At 44.8% G+C, this 14,443-nt stretch overlaps 1 protein-coding gene across 2 annotated transcripts in view; it reads right to left on the reverse strand.

Moving 5' to 3' along the window:
* Window positions 1–14,443, reverse strand: part of LOC120996034 (retinol dehydrogenase 16-like) — a 119,943-nt gene that overhangs the window by 60,117 nt on the left and 45,383 nt on the right. Inside the window, exon 2 of one of the 2 annotated variants that reach the window (XM_040425694.1) lies at window positions 4,686–5,114. The exons of the other annotated variant lie outside the window; for it this stretch is intronic. The gene's annotated coding sequence lies outside the window, so the exon portion shown is untranslated. The remainder of the gene's footprint in view (window positions 1–4,685; window positions 5,115–14,443) is intronic. 2 annotated transcript variants of the gene reach the window in all.

The raw sequence follows: 14,443 nt of genomic DNA on the forward strand, positions 1-14,443 counted from the left end.
TTTACATATACCCATGCTGGGTGAGATAAATATCTTGGTCAAATGCCAACTTTGTATAAAAAAATGGGAAAAGTTGTCTTTTGCCAAGATATTTCTCTCACCCAGCATGGGTATATGTAAAATGACACCACAAAACACATTCCCCACCTTCTCCTGAGTACGGAGATACCAGATGTGTGACACTTTTTTGCAGCCTAGGTGGGCAAAGGGGCCCACATTCCAAAGAGCACCTTTCGGATTTCACAGGTCATTTACCTACTTACCACATATTAGGGCCCCTGGAAAATGCCAGGGCAGTATAACTACCCCACAAGTGACCCCATTTTGGAAAGAAGACACCCCAAGGTATTCCGTGAGGGGCATGGCAAGTTCCTAGAATTTTTTATTTTTTGTCACAAGTTAGTGGAAAATGATTATTTTTTCTTTTTTTCATACAAAGTCTCATATTACACTAACTTGTGACAAAAAATAAAAACTTCCATGAACTCACTATGCCCATCAGCGAATACCTTGGGGTCTCTTCTTTCCAAAATGGGGTCACTTGTGGGGTAGTTATACTGCCCTGGCATTCTAGGGGCCCAAATGTGTGGTAAGGAGTTTGAAATCAAATTCTGTAAAAAATGACCTGTGAAATCCGAAAGGTGCTCTTTGGAATATGGGCCCCTTTGCCCACCTAGGCTGCAAAAAAGTGTCACACATCTGGTATCTCCGTACTCAGGAGAAGGTGGGGAATGTGTTTTGGGGTGTCATTTTACATATACCCATGCTGGGTGAGAGAAATATCTTGGCAAAAGACAACTTTTCCCATTTTTTTATACAAAGTTGGCATTTGACCAAGATATTTATCTCACCCAGCATGGGTATATGTAAAAAGACACCCCAAAACACATTCCTCAACTTCTCCTGAGTACGGAGATACCAGATGTGTGACACTTTTTTGCAGCCTAGGTGGGCAAAGGGGCCCACATTCCAAAGAGCACCTTTCGGATTTCACAGGTCATTTCTTACTGAATTTGATTTCAAACTCCTTACCACACATTTGGGCCCCTAGAATGCCAGGGCAGTATAACTACCCCACAAGTGACCCCATTTTGGAAAGAAGACACCCCAAGGTATTCGCTGATGGGCATAGTGAGTTCATGGAAGGTTTTATTTTTTGTCACAAGTTAGTGGAATATGAGACTTTGTATGAAAAATAAATCAAAAAAAAAATCATCATTTTCCACTAACTTGTGACAAAAAATAAAAAATTCTAGGAACTCGCCATGCCCCTCACGAAATACCTTGGGGTGTCTTCTTTCCAAAATGGGGTCACTTGTGGGGTAGTTATACTGCCCTGGCATTCTAGGGGCCCAAATGTGTGGTAAGGAGTTTGAAATCAAATTCTGTAAAAAATGACCTGTGAAATCCGAAAGGTGCTCTTTGGAATATGGGCCCCTTTGCCCACCTAGGCTGCAAAAAAGTGTCACACATCTGGTATCTCTGTATTCAGGAGAAGTTGAGGAATGTGTTTTGGGGTGTCTTTTTACATATACCCATGCTGGGTGAGAGAAATATCTTGGTCAAATGCCAACTTTGTATAAAAAAATGGGAAAAGTTGTCTTTTGCCAAGATATTTCTCTCACCCAGCATGGGTATATATAAAATGACACCCCAAAACACATTCCCCACCTTCTCCTGAGTACGGAGATACCAGATGTGTGACACTTTTTTGCAGCCTAGGTGGGCAAAGGGGCCCATATTCCAAAGAGCACCTTTCGGATTTCACAGGTCATTTTTTACAGAATTTGATTTCAAACTCCTTACCACACATTTGGGCCCCTAGAATGCCAGGGCAGTATAACTACCCCACAAGTGACCCCATTTTGGAAAGAAGAGACCCCAAGGTATTCGCTGATGGGCATAGTGAGTTCATAGAACTTTTTATTTTTTGTCACAAGTTAGTGGAATATGAGACTTTGTAAGAAAAGAAAAAAAAAAAAAAAAAATCATCATTTTCCGCTAACTTGTGACAAAAAATAAAAAGTTCTATGAACTCACTATGCCCATCAGCGAATACCTTAGGGTGTGTACTTTCCGAAATGGGGTCATTTGTGGGGTGTTTGTACTGTCTGGCCATTGTAGAACCTCAGGAAACATGACAGGTGCTCAGAAAGTCAGAGCTGCTTCAAAAAGCGGAAATTCACATTTTTGTACCATAGTTTGTAAACGCTATAACTTTTACCCAAACCATTTTTTTTTTACCCAAACATTTTTTTTTTATCAAAGACATGTAGAACAATAAATTTAGAGCAAAATTTATATATGGATCTCGTTTTTTCTGCAAAATTTGACAACTGAAAGTGAAAAATGTCATTTTTTTGCAAAAAAATCGTTAAATTTCGATTAATAACAAAAAAAGTAAAAATGTCAGCAGCAATGAAATACCACCAAATGAAAGCTCTATTAGTGAGAAGAAAAGGAGGTAAAATTCATTTGGGTGGTAAGTTGCATGACCGAGCAATAAACGGTGAAAGTAGTGTAGGTCAGAAGTGTAAAAAGTGGCCTGGTCTTTCAGGGTGTTTAAGCACTGGGGGCTCAGGTGGTTAAGGATGTCTTTTTATTATTTTTTGTTTATTTTTTATTTTCAGAATTTCCCTTTTATATGTCATGGCCTATGTTTTTCCTGGCCGAATCTTAATTTAGCTAATTTTTATATATTTGTTGTAGTCATTTTGCTACAACGTATCATAGAGAGAAGAGTACGTAAAATATATTTTCCATAGAGGTCTCTGACCTCTCTAACATTTGTTTATGGTATACCATAAACAAATGTTAGAGAGGTCAGAGACCTCTATGGAAAATATATTTTACGTACTCTTCTCTCTATGATATGTTGTAGCAAAATGACTACAACAAATATATAAAAATTAGCTAAATTAAGATTCGGCCAGGAAAAACATAGGCCATGACATATAAAAGGGAAATTCTGAAAATAAAAAAATAAATAAAAAATAATAAAAAGACATCCTTAAAAGTCTGGGAAAAATGTATGTAAAAAAGTAATGGGAACTGACTCTGAACATCTATATAAAAATCCAAAAAATCTCTCAGTGTCGGTATATGCGAAAAAATCATAACAACTATGGATATATGACAACTGACTCCAGAGATTGAGATATTTATCTATATAAGAATAGCTTGTGATTCCAAAGGTCTACCATGTAGGGTATGGACCATCACCATGGAGCGCTTCTGGGCTGTCGATCTTGGGGTTTCTGATTTGGAAAAAGAAAAAAACAAAAAGTCCTGACATATACACTGTACTACAGGGAAGAGAAGATATTAATATTATTGCATGCGATGTAGAACAGCAGATACTGAAATGAAGTGATATAGCTCTTAATGGAACCAATATAGGCGCCTTACAAGTGATATGCAGAGAGATCTGAATATAAGCACTTACACATGCGCATTATATGGAGAAGAGGACAATAATTCCAAGTCCGGACACCCCTTTATCGATGATAGGGATGGAATCATGGTTCTATAACCCCCCCCCCCCCTTTAAAAAACTCTCTAAGTGCAAAGCATGGAGGACACAGGGAAGAATTGGAGAAATGAGGAGATAATCAAAGTCCCTAAATATGTGCCTCTATTTTGGTGAAACAAAAAATGGTAACAAGTCTATCTCCCAACGCATGCGTACAAACCTATTGGGAAAAAAAGTTTTCTAACACCGGACGCAAGCGCAGAGGACATGGAGAGAAGAAAATCAAAGTCCCTGAATATGCGGCTCTAAATCTATTTCCCGACGCATGCGCATGAAGTTGCTGGTGGAAAAAGTTTATAAACACCGGACGCAGGAGCAGAAGATAGGGGGAGGTAGATGATAAATAAGAAAATCGAAGTCCCTGAGCATGCGCACATGGTGTGGGGATCTAGCCGACAATGAGTCTATCTTTTAACGCATGCGTATAAACCTTACCGGTGGGAGAAAGTTTCAAACACCAGACACATGCGCAGAATATACCCCGAAAAATTTGTAGACATTGGACGCAAGCACAGAATTTCACCCGAAAGTTGATATGTGATTGGCCGTAGCGGACATCAATCAACACGAGATCGCAATGTGATAGGCGACTTCTAAATGAAACCCACCCCACTGATATAAAGACATGGAGATAGGAAACACTCGTGTTGATAGTACCTCCATTCCCCTGAAGACGCCGCTGATGCGGTGAAACATGTTGGGGGAGCTGTGTCTCTAACATTTTAACAATGATGGCAGGGCTGAGAATGACTTAGGGAAAGGCGATCTGCAGACGCCGAACCCCCCTGAGGGCCAGATTAGGAATACATGAATGATATAGGTACTTTAAAATAGTCAGTGAGGGACATTACAACCAAGGTAGAGAATAATACAGATACTGAGCCCACAGGTTCAAGCCCACCATATACATTTTAAAAAGTGTTTTTTGTGTGGAAAATAGAGTTTAATAAAAGGAAAATAAAAGTTATATTTTAATTATAGGACCAAAAACTGAAAATTTATAGTCAGTAGACTATTGGAATATTAGTGTATATATATTGTGGCGGCTGACAGTTCTATTGCTGTCAGCCAAGCCGCAAGTGAGGAGCTGCTTCCTGCCCGTTTCTCCTTCTGTCGACTTGCCTTCATTCTGCGGTCCAGCCCGGTCTCTTACCTGATAGAGGATCTCATTTCTGTGCTCCGGAGACGTGCCGAGAATGAGGGAACGTCCACCTGGTTGGAGGCCTGTCTGTCTGACCTTGCTTCTTTGATGCCGGCGTGGCCTGGAGCGGTAGGAGTTGCGGATGCGCCCAGGACCTTTTCCTGCACTGTGGCGGAGACTGTGAGCCTTCTTGCTGCCTTACCTTTGCTGCGCTCTTCTCAGTGTAAGAGGAGGCAGCGCACCCATTTCTCCCCTTCTAGGTCCATCATGGAGCGGCGAAGAGCTGAGAAGCGCCATGCACCTGACGTCGAGTCCGGAAGTAGCAGTGCGGGAGTGACGTCACATCCGGTTGTGCGGCAGCTTTCTGTGTCCCCCAGGAACTTTGGCATCCTTGATGGTTCTGGTGTTCCCTCTCAGCCAGGAAGCTCCTTGTCGGCCACCCTGGAAGAAAGACAAGAGGGGGAATCAGCATCTTCACGCTACAGGACGGGTCGCAGACACAGGACTCATAGCCAGCGGGTGCAGCGTTCAGCCCAGCAGCTCCACCCTGGTGTTGAGCAGCAGGCGGATGCGTGCCAGGAGGATCAATCTCCGCCGCCGGAGGTGACGGCATCTGCCCCTGCATGCAGAACTGGGGCAGGTTCTGATGGTGAGTGCCTTAGTGGCTTGGCACCTGTCCTTGCGTCTTTGTCCTCTGTCCTTTCTTCTTTGCAGGGTATGATGCCGTCTGTCTCTCCACCTGCTAGGCTGACAGCTTTAGCGGATGATGTCGCTTCTGCATGGCAGTCGGCAGGGCAGAGGGACGGTCAGGATTCTGATAGTGACAATTCCCTCCCTCTGCCGTTATTTTCGAAAAGAAAGGGAGTGGCAGAAACTTGTTATAAGGAGGCTCTCCCTTGTGATATATCTTCTTTAGGTTTTCATTTATCCATATCAGTAAAAGAGAAGATATGGAGAAATGAATTTGTGGATATTTTATCTCTGTTGCCTGCATGTAAGGTATTTGTAGTTAAATTAGATAAACGTGAAGAAAAATCACAGGAAGACAGAAGGCGTCCGATCCCTCGGACTTTTAATAATTTGTTGCAGGCTTATTGCATTTTCTGTAGTGTAATGGGAGAAAAATTCCCTCAAAAATGTTCTGGTCTATTTCAGCATTTGGATAATGTTTTAGATGCTTATAAGAGTTTTGGAGGAATTGGTTGGTTTTCGTATAATGATGAGGGCGTTAGACAGAAACTGTCCGTGTACCCTAGCATGCGTTGGGAGGCAAAGGATGTGGGTTTGTGGCTAAATTAGTTGGTGTCACAGCGCACGTCCTTTTCTTCTCTTAGACAGCAGCCGTCCTCGACTGTTTCTCAGTCATCTGTTCTGAGGAGGGGCACCTGCTTTGCGTTCAATAAATCGCAGTGTCAATGGCCTTCTTCAAGTAAATATTGTCACGAATGTACGTTCTGCGGAGGTAGCCACCCCATGGTGCGTTGCTTTAAAATAGGGAATCTGCCCTCCAAACTGTCTACAAAAGAGTTTGTTTCAAAGAGCCTGGACGCCAGTAAAGGTAGCGAGCATGCGTCCGTGGCTAGAGCAGTACCTAAATCGCAGAATGGCGGAATTGCTTCTTGAGGGTTTTCTGTTGGTTTTCTTTTGCCTTCATTTTCAGGTTCTGGTTATGAATGGGTTAATAACTTATAGTCAGTGAATCAATTTCTGTTAGTAATAAAGTCAAAGTTGATGAAGGAGTTGGATGCGGATAGAATTTCTGGTCCCTCCTTTTATCAATTTTCATCTTTCTCCATTAGGTATTGTGCCTAAGAAGGAACCGAATGCCTTCCGATTGATTCATCATTTTACCCTTCCCTTATAGGGCTTCATTGAATGACGAAATCTATAATGCATTGTGTTCCGTGAAATATGCTACTTTTGACTCGGCAGTGGATTTGGTTTGCTCATTTGGTAAGGGAGCTCTAACGGCGAAGGACGACCTTCAGTCGGCTTTTCGTTTATTGCCTGTACACGCTTCTTGTTTTAATTCTCTTGGTTTTCATTTTCAGGGTTTATTTTATTTTAATAAATGTTTGACCATGGGATGTTCTCTGTCTTGTTTTTATTTTGAAACCTTTTCCTCTTTTCTAGAATGGGTCGTCTCTGTTAGGTGCATGAAGGGTTCGGTAACGCATTATCTAGATGATTTTTTGTTTATAGGTCCTGTTGACTCCCAAGTTTGTTCTGATCTGTTAGATTCCTTTTTCGGTATTTGTTCTGGGTTTGGTGTTCCCTTATGTAACATCCCAGAGTATGTCACTAAACTCTCTTCACCCAGCTTCATTATGTTAAGATGTGAATGTGTTAATATTCTATGTAATCTGACATTGCATTTGTGTTTAATATGTATATTCTGTAATTTCAAATGTACACCAGCAGGTGGCAGCAATATGTAGTAGAACCAAGCCAGTTAGTATACCTAGACTGGAATAAACCATTCCAGGCTATCTTCCCCCATCGGAGGAGGAGTGGAATGTTCCCACTCTTACTTTAGAGGGAGGACAGAAAGTTTTAGTGAGTGTGCACCAGCCCCCCTGTTGGGGTAGGCTGTGTGAATAGGAGCTCCCAGAAACAGGGATCCCAACCAAGGATTCAGGCCTAACCTGAGGCCTAAAGCAACCTTCCCAGCCTGAGTTCCTTACCTCAGCTGGATGACAATAAAGCAGCCAACTTCAGAACTACTAGATCTCCAGGAAGAAACCACCATTCCCTGCGAGCAGTCCTGTAAGTACAGATTCCAAATACAAGGAGAAGATAAGTACCTCCATAGCTAGTCAGGCCCAAACAAAGCAGAAGATAGACAGAGCAGAAGACAGATACCTGCCAGATTCTTAAAGGCGTATGTTCAGATGCAGAATATATAGATATAATTCCTGCCACATATTGCCAATACCTGCTGAGACATAAAGACTATTGCTGTAATATTGTATGGATCTAAAGCTGCATAAGATAACCTCAAGTAAAGACAAGTTGGACCCTATTCTCTGTGTGGAATTCCATCATTCCGCCATTGCTCCTATTTACAGCACTCAAATTTTGTTGCATGTGAGCCAGGATACAGGAGTCCAGCCGCACTACAGGTAGGATACACCGTTGACACAATACAGAGACAATATCCCCCTCTGGCATTCCTAACCTGGTACTTGAGCTATACCATCTTAAAGGGCCCTTTTACAGTACATGCGCAAACTGCAACTGGCGTCACAAACTTATTTACACCTAAATGTGACCCACTGCATGGCAGCCCCAATGACCCAGTGTCGTGCTCATTGCATTCAAGTGGCGTCACGAACAGGATAGGATTGTATTGTGTGTCCATCCCTAAACAGCAGAATCGCATCTAATTGTGGCAAAAAAAACGGACTTAAACCGCATGTTTCACAGTATAACAAAAAGGGCTGAAGATTGTACCAAAACCGCTTAAAAAGTGAATTGATTACTTGCATTGCTGTGCCAATAAAAACGCTGCACGTGCGCTGCTGCACACAAAGTGTTAATTCGGCATTGTGGAGATTCGCCATATTCGCTTCAAGATGGCGCTATCTCTTCATGCCAAAATACAAAGGAACCCAGAAACGCCCTCCCAGGAGCGCGAAAATGAGGAATATGCCCCCCAGAAGCGGGAAACTATGACTACACCCCCTCAGGAAAAGCGCGAAGATATCGAATACGCCCCTTCAGGAGCGGGAAACTTGGAGAACGCCCTCTATGGACGTGCCTATGATCAGGCCAGAGGTGATAAAAACTCCGCCCTCTGTGCCCCTCCTTTAGTTTTAGCCATCAGCGTGTGCCGGAGCACAGAAAAGATGGCCTACCTTAGACCAAGATGGAATGCCATGTCCATCGCTGGGGAACATGTGTACCCAGACCAGCCTATGGAGATCCGGGTCTCTCAGCTAGTACAGAGACGCGGACCCTCAGCTCTTGCTGCCCAACAGGAGGCCGTGGAAACCCCTGCGATCCAGACCCCTTCTGCAGCGACTCTACTTGAGCTACCGGAGATGCCTGAGGAGATCGATGAAGTCCCAGTTCCTGACAGCGGCGTTCCAGACCTGGTCATCGAGTACCAGGAGGCCGTGGATCCCTCCGCTGTGTATAGTGCACCCGCGGAAGCCGACGAACCTGCCCAGATGGATGTGGACGTTGTACCCGCTCCCGCAGAGGCCGTCGCTGACGTCACTCCACCAGCAAAGAAGAAGGCCGTGATCCAGATGGCGCCTGAATCCGGAGAGGACCAGCGGAGGACACTGGAACTGGCCACCCGGCCACGACATCAGGTAGGAGCTACCCAGCTTCCTGAGGCCCCGGCCCGGTCCATGTCCGCTCCACCGCAACGTCCAGAGACCCCATCACCTCCTATTAACCTGAGGCCTACCAAGCCACAGCCACCTACTGGTGCGGTGGAGGCGGCCAGGGATTCCACTCCACCGCCCAGCTACAGCCAGCTCAGCAGCCTCAATACAGAGGTACCCCATGAGATCACCGCATTTGCCCAGACGGCTTGGGAATACAAGTCGGCCGTAGAAGAGTGGGTGAAGGAGGTACTAGACAGCCCCCAGTCCGGAGATCCTGTCCTGACCAGGCGTACAGGAACCGTCCTATGGTTCTCTGTAGAAAGAGGCGTGGGTTTCCTCCAAGATAACCACTCAGGAACTGAGGTATTTGTGGGCCTCAGATCCGTGAAGCGTCACTACTTGCCCCAAGAGAGGCATAACTTGTACATTGGGGACCAAGTCGAGTACACCCCCATGCGGTCCATGCAAGGACTATTTGTGGCTGGAGTAACCCTACTACAGAAACCTCTCTCCCCTGCCATCACCCCAGAGACCTGGCAGGAAGATCCAGGCTCTGCAGCTAAGACCAGATGTCTGCAGGAGACCCGAAATGGCCGGCTGGTCTTTAAAGAAAAAGCAGAACCAGCCCCTGCACCTCTTATTCCAGATTTATTGCCTCCACCAACCCTGAGGGTAGGACAGATCAACAATTCTGTTCTGACCTTTAACCCTAAGGTGCAGCCATGTTTCATACCCCCCTATGTGCTCCCCTGGAAACAGCCACAGTCCAATGTTCCAGCACTCCCTGAGCCATTGAAGCCAGATATTCTTCCCCTTCCTGCACCGCCTGTGGATCCCGGTCTGCAGCAAGCAACGGCCACATTTTCCAGGTTGGCTGTAAAGCCAATCCTTACAGTAACCGGTAGAGGTCGCTGGCGTACCACAGTCAATACCACCTTAAGCCACCAGCAGAGGCAAGATGTCCCTCTCATGAGGTTCAGCAGCTCCAGTACTGACGAGGAGCTAGACACCTACCTGTAAGGTGTCCCCTACAAGAAAATAACCACCAGTGACTTTGTTCTGGGAGCCACGCCATGGACTGATAACCTGACGGGTGAGGACCTGTTGGCATGTTGTGTGCTGTTTTAACCATTTTTGTTCCAGGTTGCCATTGTTGTCCTCATCCAGATGGTCATGTCAGTAAGGACTGCCCCCATCAACACTTTAACCCCTTACATCCAAGTTGGAAGTTTTATCCCCTTTCTCAGGTTACCTGATAGCCTGCTGCTATTAACTTTTAACCCTTTGGATTACAATTAACTCTTTTGCCTTGTGGATTGCAAAGGAACCTTTATCAGATTCCAGAGGATTCTACTTTAAGCACTTCCAGGAATACGGACTCAAGTTATTGTTGAGCCTATCCCTTGCACTTATAAGATTGCACTATTTTATAAAATGTTTTATTGCAACATAAAAGCTTGCACTTTATAACTTATGCCACTGTAACCAGATTACAAATGTTATGTAATGTTCAAGATATCCTGCCCATTGTATGTATTATCTCTCCAGGTGCCACAATGTGAATTTATGCACTAGTCCAAATGATTGCACTTACCATTGCACTTAACAAAAAAATGTCGCAACTTACCTAAAGTATGCCTTTTTCACAGCTCTTGTTCTCTCCCCCCTTATACGGACTGTCATCAGATGGACGTTGTACACCAATGGCCTACACCCGGTGATGTATACCCATAGGTACCCAGGGTAGGACCAGATGGTAAGTCCTGACAGGTCTAGTTTCACAGGTACCCCTGCTGCTTCGGGAATTGTTAGAAGCCCTAGGCTGCTCCTTCCCGCTTGTTAAATGTTCCGGATTGTTCCCATCCGGAGGTGTCTCATTTCCAGGAGATCCATGGGAACGTACTGCCCTCCTCCTGTGACTTGCCAGAAGACATGGAGATGATAAATACCTCCCCTTCTGAGCTTTTTGCCTAAGGTAAGGTGCCTCAAACCTTAGAGCCACAACTTAGCTTCCTCTTAGACATCATAGTGATCGTGCTATAAGCCAAATTTCTTCAGGCTATGATGCAGGGAAGGGAAAACAGGATAAAGCCACCCTTCTATTTGCGGGCTTTGCATTACATAATGGCGGGATTACGGAGTAAAGACATCCCCATGCTTTCTTTGATATTGGTGGACGATATCTAAAAAGTCAGTCAGTAATGTTTGCTTTGTGCAGTATTATAGGTTACCTGGTTATACCAAGATAAGGAAACTGTGTGTTGGACACCTTATGCTAGCGGGCAGGAACCTCGAGGAAACCGTTATATGTTTTGTCTTTGTACGTCATTTATATGTAATTCACGCAGCACTTTGTATTAATTGGGTATCCAGAGCTCACTCCTCAACCGCCTATCTTGCGCCGAGGACGGCTTCACTTAAAGTAAGCGGGTATGTAACATCCCAGAGTATGTCACTAAACTCTCTTCACCCAGCTTCATTATGTTAAGATGTGAATGTGTTAATATTCTATGTAATCTGACATTGCATTTGTGTTTAATATGTATATGCTGTAATTTCAAATGTACACCAGCAGGTGGCAGCAATATGTAGTAGAACCAAGCCAGTTAGTATACCTAGACTGGAATAAACCATTCCAGGCTAGCTTCCCCCATCTGAGGAGGAGTGGAATGTTCCCACTCTTACTTCAGAGGGAGGACAGAAAGTTTTAGTGAGTGTGCACCAGCCCCCCTGTTGGGGTAGGCTGTGTGAATAGGAGCTCCCAGAAACAGGGATCCCAACCAAGAATTCAGGCCTAAACTGAGGCCTAAAGCAACCTTCCCAGCCTGAGTTCCTTACCTCAGCTGGATGACAAGAAAGCAGCCAACTTCAGAACTACTAGATCTCCAGGAAGAAACCACCATTCCCTGCGAGCAGTCCTGTAAGTACAGATTCCAAATACAAGGAGAAGATAAGTACCTCCATAGCTAGTCAGGCCCAAACAAAGCAGAAGATAGACAGAGCAGAAGACAGATACCTGCCAGATTCTTAAAGGCGTATGTTCAGATGCAGAATATATAGATATAATTCCTGCCACATATTGTCAATACCTGCTGGGACCTAAAGACTATTGCTGTAATATATCGTATGGATCTAAAGCTGCATAAGATAACCTCAAGTAAAGACAAGTTGGACCCTATTCTCTGTGTGGAATTCCATCATTCCTCCATTACTCCTATTTACAGCACTCAAATTTTGTTCCATGTGAGCCAGGATATTGCACTTGTCTGTTGAGAAAACTGTTTATCCTGTTGATTGTTTAGAATACTTAGGTATTATTATTGATTTGGTAAAAGGTGAGTTTCGTCATCCTGCTCAGAAAGTTATTAGAATATGTTTAGAGTTGAGCGGACACCTGGATGTTCGGGTTCGGCAGGTTCGGCCGAACTTGAAAAAAAAGTTTGGGTTTGGGACCTGAACTTGACCCCGAACCCGAACCCCATTGAAGTCAATGGGGACCCGAACTTTTGGGCACTAAAATGGCTCTAAAATAGTCCTAGAAAGGGCTAGAGGGCTGCAAAAGGCATCAAAATGTGCTTAAGAGCATGGCAACTGTTCTTCAAACAAATGTGGATAGGGAAATGACTTAAAATAACATAAAATACTAAAAAATTAAAAATAACAATCTGGATCTAGGAGTAGGAGGTTGAGGAGGAGGTGGATGGGTGGATGTGGCGGTGTAGGTTGACGTGGCGGTGTAGGTGGAAGCGGCGGTGAAGGAGGAATAGGTAGGCAACACTGATTTGTGTTTTTTTTTATTTTTAAATTGGGGTATCCCCCAAAATATTGGGACATATAACAAAATAAAACAAAGAATGAGTGCACTTGAGTGCAAGAATGGATGGTTGAGGCTGGTATAAATGTCTATTCTGCACAAGGTACGGACAAGTCCTGTGAGATCCATGCCTGGTTCATTTTAATAAATGTAAGCTTGTCCACATTGGCTGTGGCCTGTGATAATGCTCTCTGCCGTGCTAAACACACGTTCACACAATACACTGGCTGCAGGGCAGGTCAGCACCTCCAAGGCTGACAAAGCTTTTCCACATTTTGGCCATGCTAACCCTGCCTTCTCAGGTGCTGGTGGTGCCCCAGCTGCGTTGGCGACCTCTTCCTCCTCCTCTGCCTTCACCTTGTGCTTCCACTGTGACCCCGCTGTCAGGTGGGAATGCTATCATCAGCGTGCGCTTGTAGTCGCGCATATTACGATCAGTAACAGATGTTTCCACTAAATTTAGTTCCCTGTCAGCAATGCAGAGCAGGGGTTCATTCACAGCAAAAGGGGGTTCATGTCACCCAGCAATAGAACAGAGGATTTTGAGAGATTTAGGCCCCTGTCACTCAGGCACAGCAGGGGTTCATTCACGGCAAAAGGGGGTTCTTGTCACCCAGCAATAGAACAGAGGATTTTGAGAGATTTAGGCCCCTGTCACCCAGGCACAGCAGGGGTTCATTCATGGCAAAAGGTGGTTCTTGTCACCCAGCAATACAACAGAGGATTTTGAGAGATTTAGGCCCCTTTCACCCAGGCACAGCAGGGGTTCATTCACGGCAAAAGGGGGTTCATGTCACCCAGCAATACAACAGAGGATTTTGAGAGATTTAGGCCCCTGTCACCCAGGCACAGCAGGGGTTCATTCACGGCAAAAGGGGGTTCTTGTCACCCAGCAATAGAACAGAGGATTTTGAGAGATATAGGCCCCTGTTACCCAGGCACAGCAAGGGTTTATTCACGGCAAAAGGGGGTTCTTGTCACCCAGCAATAGAACAGAGGATTTTGAGAGATTTAGGCCCCTGTCACCCAGGCACAGCAGGGGTTCATTCACGGCAAAAGGGGGTTCTTGTCACCCAGCAATAGAACAGAGGATTTTGAGAGATTTAGGCCCCTGTCACCCAGGCACAGCAAGGGTTCATTCACGGCAAAAGGGGGTTCTTGTAACCCAGCAATACAACAGAGGATTTTGAGAGATTTAGGCCCCTGTCACCCAGGCACAGCAGGGGTTCATTCACGGCAAAAGGGGGTTCTTGTCACCCAGCAATAGAACAGAGGATTTTGAGAGATTTAGGCCCCTGTCACCCAGGCACAGCAAGGGGTTCATTCACGGGAAAAGGGGGTTCATGTCACCCAGCAATACAACAGAGGTTTTGAGAAAGTTAGGCCCCTGTCACCCAGGCACAGCAGGGATTTATTCACGGCAAAAGGGGGTTCTTGTCACCCAGCAATACAACAGAGGTTTTGAGAAAGTTAGGCCCCTGTCACCCAGGCACAGCAGGGGTTTGTATACGCCAAAAATGGTAAAATGTCACCCGACAATTGAAAATAAGAATTTTTTCAATTTAGGGTACTAAAATTGAAACTTTTTTGCATTAAAATGGCTCTTAAATAGTCCTTGA

This window comes from Bufo bufo, chromosome 3, assembly GCF_905171765.1.
Source record: "Bufo bufo chromosome 3, aBufBuf1.1, whole genome shotgun sequence".
Classification (NCBI taxonomy): domain Eukaryota; kingdom Metazoa; phylum Chordata; class Amphibia; order Anura; family Bufonidae; genus Bufo; species Bufo bufo.